The following is a 6,132-nucleotide window of genomic DNA, read 5'->3' as shown; positions in this document are numbered from 1 at the left end:
CTTTCTGAAGCTTTTCACGTACAGTGTAGTAATCAATCTCTATGTGTTTTATGCGTTCATGAAACATGGGATTAGTAGTAATGTGTAGAGCTATTCGATTGTGATAACAAAGGAAGGTAGGCTGATGATGAGATAATTTTAAATCTTGTAATAAATAAAATAACCATTGGAATTCACAACAAGTAGAGGCCGTAGCTCTGTATTCCGCTTCAGCAGAGGAGTTGGAAACTATGCTTTGTTTCTTTAATTTTCATTAATGGGTGATGCCCCAAGCAGGATACAATAACCTACAACAGAGTGGCAAGACTCTAAGCGGTCGGCCCAATTAGAATCACAGTATGCATGAAGTTGCAAAGAACTAGAAGCAAAAAACAATAATCCTTGCCCTAGAGTCATCTTAATATAGTGCAAGATTCGATGAGCTGCATCGAGATGTGGCTGGCATGGCTTGTCCATATATTGGCTCAATACTTGCACATAGTAGGCAATGTCGGACGGTGTAATGGTGAGGTAAAGAAGATGTCCCGCCAACCAGAGATGGGAAGAAGAACCAGAGCACAAAAGCCCATCAATGGAGGTAAGCTTGAGTCGCTATTCCATGGGAAAAGAAGACGGTCGAGAACTAAGAAAACCAACTTCATTGAGTATTTCTAAACCATATTTGCATTGGGATAAGTGAATCCCACTAGAAGAGCGAGTAATGTTAAGACTAAGAAAATATTTCAACGGTCCAAGGTCTTTAATTTGAAATTGATTGTGAAGATGAGCATTAAGACACTAAATAGAAGAAAGATCATTGTCTGCAGAGATAATATCATCATATATGAGAATAGCAGTAAAATTAGCAATCAAGCATGTAAATAGGGAATGATCAGTTTGTGACTGTGTACTCTGCTACAATCAAGATAGCAAATAATTTTGCAAACCATCGTCGAGTTGCTTGTTTAAGACCATAAAGTGATTTGTTTAATCTACATATCCTATGCTCCCCCTATCATGAAAATCCAGGAGAGATATCCACGTAAACCTCTTCGTCTAGGTCTCTATGAAGAAAAGCATTATTGACATTAAGTTGATATAAATTCCAATTGCGAATTGCACCAATCACTAAGAGGCAACAAATAGTGACAAGCTTTGCTATAGGAGCAATAGTCTCATGATAACCAAGCCCATTTTTTATCATTTTCTTTAGCAATAAGATGATCTTTATATCATTCAATGGAACCATCAGATTTATACTTGATTTTGTAGACCCACTTGCATCCAATAGATACTTTTTTTATAGATAGTGAAGTGAGGGTCCAAATATTATTAGCTTCAAGAGCCTAAATCTCCTTAGCCATAACCTCCCTCCATAAGGGATCATGCATAGCCTACTAGAAACTATGGGATTCTTAGGTAGAAGAGATGGACACTTAAAATGCTTTGTGAGCAAGAGATAATTTACCATAAGGTAAAACCCAAGAGAGAGGGTGTGATGTACTTACAGAGGTTCCTATCAAGGAAGTAGATCATGGATTGAGCAAGGAGCTAGTAGCAGTTTGACAATGATAATCATGAAAGTATAAAGGTGCATGTTGTTTTCGTGTGGACCACCTAGGAGGGGCAGAAGACTCCAATGATGAAGAGATTCGTAGGGAAGGTGAAGAGGGATCCGAAGATGACTTATGTAAAAATTGTGGGGCCACTGATCCAACAGGTGGAGTGATAGGTAAGTTTGGCATGGGCAATGGTAGAATATATAGGAGAGGTATTAGTTTCATTCGAGGAGAGGGGGAAGACATCTTCATGAAAGACAACATTGCAAGAAACAAAAGTGGTTTGAGTTTCGAGATCATAAACTCGATCCCCTTTTTGGCATTTGGATACCCTAAGAAAATACACTTGCATGCATGCGGACCAAATTTTGTTCGAGTTGGGTTTGTTATATTTGCATAGTACAAACAAACAAAGACGTGTATGAAGGCTTAGAACCAAAGATGATTGTTGGACAGTTTTGTATGCCCTTAGCTTCAATCAGAATGATGTACATTATGAGTTTATTGTAAATGAATAAAAGTACATATTTGATTCATGTTCCCTTGGTATGTTTCTGTGTAATACCCTTAAACTGGATACTCAATGAGACTCGTGTTAGTTTAGAATGTTCACAGCTAGTGGGTCGGTCTAGGGAGACCTATCCTGATAAGGTTAACACTATTGTGCCACCAAGTCGGTTGGGGTGGCCTGTCTCAGCTACCAGGGTGAGACCCTAGGCACATACAGTGTAGGATTAATTAAATCTTTGAACTGGACCGGATTTCCAGTATTGCCCTGGACCTTGGAGATTAATGGGCAAAATTGGAAAGTTACACCCGACCCCTAGACTCAATTATGATACCGCACTAGGTGTCGGATTGGGCTGTCTTTGATGTACCAATCAGTGAGATCCTTAGCGGGGGTCAAAACCTGGGTATGTTGGGACAATCTGAGAATTCACCTGAGTGGGTGATCATAGTGACAGGATCAGACCCTTTATCGGACAAAGGTAATGATCGGGGATGCGCTCTTACTAACGGAAACCAAGACTACCGGCAACTTATTCCAATCGTTGAGATTTGTTTTGCAAAGTATATTTTATATGAGATATAAAAGTATATATATTATGGTTTCTAAAATGTTTGCAAAAAGGTTTTAATTCCTAGGATCCATATAAGTAGAGAGTGCAACACTGTTCCTTGCAGCCGAGGGAGAGGTCCTCTCTTGTCGGGCAGTGTTTGATCATTATGGGCTGAGAGGTTAAGTGTAAGACCATTGAGGATAATACCTGATGGGCTAATCTTGCATCTACCCACAGTCCCTGTGTTACAAGGTGGCTTGACCCAGAGACCACTTAGGGTAACTGTTGGGTCCATAGAGCCCATTTGATGGGTTTCAAGGGGTGCACTGTCCATAGCAGTGTATTCAGCCAGGCCTTGTAACAAAGGCTGGGCCGAACCTGTTAGACAGTTTTGTAAGCCCTTAGCTTCAATCAGAATGATGTACTTTATGAGTTTATTGTAAATTAATAAAAGTGCATATTTGATTCATGTTCCCTTGGTATGTTTCTGTGTAATTCCCTTGGTAGTTTAGAATGTTCACAGCCAGTAGGTCGGTCTGAGGAGACTTATCCTGACAAGGCTGATACTGTGGTGCCACCAAGTCGGTTGGGGTGGCCTGTCTCAACTGCCAGGGTGAGACCCTAGGCACACATAGTGGAGAATTAATTGAATCTATGAACTAGACCAGATTTCCAGTATTGCCCTGGACCTTGGAGATTGATGGACAAAAATGGAAAGTTACACCCGACCCCTAGACTCGATTATGATACTGCACAAAGTGTCAGATTGGGTTGTCTTTGATGTACCAATCAGTGAAATCCTTGGTGGGGGTTAAAACCTGGGTATGTTGGGACAGTCTGAGAATTCATCTGAGTGGGTGATCATAGCGACAGGATCAGCCCCTTTGTCGGACAAAGGTAATGATCGGGGATGCACTCTCACTGATGGAAAGCAAGACTGCCGGCAGCCAATTTCAACCGTTGAGATTTGTTTTGCAAAGTATATTTTATATGAGATATAAAAGTATATATATTATGGTTTCTAAAATGTTTGCAAGAAGGTTTTAATTCCCGGGATCCATATAAGTAGAGAGTGCCACACTGTTCTTTGCAGCCAAGGGAGAGGTCCTCTCTTGTCGGGCAGTGTATGATCATTATGGGCTGAGAGGTTAAGTGTAAGACCATTGAGGATAATACCTGATGGGCTAATTTTTCATCGGCCCACAGTCCCTGGGTGTTACAAGGTGGCTTGGCCCAAGGACCACTTAGGGTAAGTGTTGGGCCCATAGAACCCATAAGATGGGTTTCAGGGGGTGCATTGTCCATAACAGTGTATTCGGCCAGGCCTTGTAACAAAGGCTGGGCTGAACCCATGTAGCTGATGTGTAGAACAATGTTTGGGTCCCACGCCATACAAGGAAGCCCAACTGGGCAGCAGTTAGGAAAGGTTAAGTGAGTACATAAGCTTAATGGGCCTAAAGCCCATTTCGAACTGGGCTATTTATTTAGTTGATAATGGGGCGAATTTTGAGATGGATTAGCAGATAGGATAGGGTCTTGACCCTATCCACTCAGAGAGTCCAGATCTGAATGTGATTCGGATCTAGAATCCTCCTAATGAGATTTGGAGAAAGCTAATCTAATTTGCAGATAAGATAAGGATTTAACCTTATCACCTAAAGAGATGGCTGATCCAAATATGATTTGGATAAGCAGCTCCTAATGGGATTACGAGCTGATCCTTTAGGATTAACAAAAGAAAAAGGGGGTGGCAGCCTAAAGAAGACACACATTCAGATCCTCTTGAGTGCTGAAATCACATGAAGAGAGAATTCTGCACCCTACGAATACTCTCTTGCCGCCTCCTTACTACTGCCGCCATTACGTTCAGTATGATCTCCAGTTCTTGGGAGAATTCAAGATCTGATATTGATACCAATCTTTTGGGAAAAGATTGATTGGAGCTGTACTTACAAGCCATCCTATTGATTCTTGCGAAGGGTCAAGTTCTTTTGGAAGAACATTGCTGATTCTGCTCCATCCTGCACTGCGCCATCTTCAATGGGAGCAGATTTTGGATCCTTCCTTGGGCGTGAACACCTCCATTGGGAGATACTATTTCTCCGTATCAAGTACATCCTCCCTCCTACTCTTTTTGGTTCAGATCTGGTTTGGTTCATGGTTCAAGATTGATCCTTGAAAAATATGTTTTTCTAAATAGGGAATGCGATTCCCAGTTGAAGGGAGAGAAAAATTTTTGAAATTCGCCCCCTTATTCCGCAACATCTGGGCGTCCATACGATGGATCTCTCATCCCTTCAGTGGTATCAGAGCCATGCTTCAAATCTTGAACCAATTTGTTTCAGATCTGAACCTACGCAAATGGGCAGAAGGTGTTCTACCCGATTTGCGCAGATATGGGTTTTTGGGAAATTTGTTCCCAAAATAAATGGGCGAATAATCTGAAATTAATTTTATATAAATCTGATTTTTATTTAGAACTATTCTTTATGATTTTCTTGATTTATGGGTTGTTCGTACAAGAGGAGATCGAATTCTTGGTTTGCGCAGGGAACCTGCAAGATTTGTAGTTTCTTTATTTATTCATTACATTTGGTCTGTAAATAATTTTTTTTTTTTATTTTCTAGACTCAACGTAATAGGTATTCGATCTGATGTAATTATTAATAGAAATAGGACTTCTATTTATTTTATTTTGGATCGAAGATGGTGGCGCAGAAAAGGAGATTTCGCAGAGAAGGAGATTTCGTAGATGGGAGAATCGCTATCTACGATTTGCAGTTTGTGAAATTGCATTCTGTGATCTAACCTCTGTTTTGTAGGATGGATTGTACGAACAGCCATGGATTGACTGATTCTTGCTTTTCTTTTATCAGTATTTAATTTCATATTATTTTACTGAATTAAAGATTTAATTAAGGATCAAACCCTAGACCCATTCGAACCAAGATTGGTTCAAACTGTTTGGACCGAATCTAGGGTTTAACCAAGGCTGAAAATCAGCCCTAATTTTCCCACTAATGGGCCTGAGGATTGATGTTTAATTAAATGGTTAATTCGGCCCAACCTGTAAAGGCCCAATTTTAAAAGGTTAAAACTACTAAAAGCTCACTTAACATTTAAAGCTATATGGGCTGAACCATTCAACCCATATACCTAGATAATATTAATGGTTAATATTATGAATTTAAAATGGACTTCAAATGGGCCTTACAGATGATTAATTGATTGGATCAATTTATCCCTGCATGTGATGTATGGATGTGTGATGTGCTACGTACATGGGCCATAAGTGCTTGGCCCATGCTCAATCGATAGTGGCTCTTACGCATGCCATGGCTGAATGCACATCATTGCCATGGTATCCCTTTTGGTCATTAGATGACCTCCCTCAGTGGTGGGCCCCACACCTCATCGAGAGGTTACGTGCAGAACCCTAGTCGAATTAGGCCCACCAAAATCTAACTTTATGAAAGTCAGTGGGAGCCACTTTGGTTTGACCTAGATCAAACTAGGGCGTAATTAACTGTTCC

This window comes from Nelumbo nucifera, chromosome 1 (assembly GCF_055504915.1).
Source record: "Nelumbo nucifera cultivar China Antique chromosome 1, China Antique-T2T, whole genome shotgun sequence".
Classification (NCBI taxonomy): domain Eukaryota; kingdom Viridiplantae; phylum Streptophyta; class Magnoliopsida; order Proteales; family Nelumbonaceae; genus Nelumbo; species Nelumbo nucifera.
The sequence above is the reverse complement of the archived record's forward strand: the minus strand, read 5'-3'. Positions refer to the sequence as shown.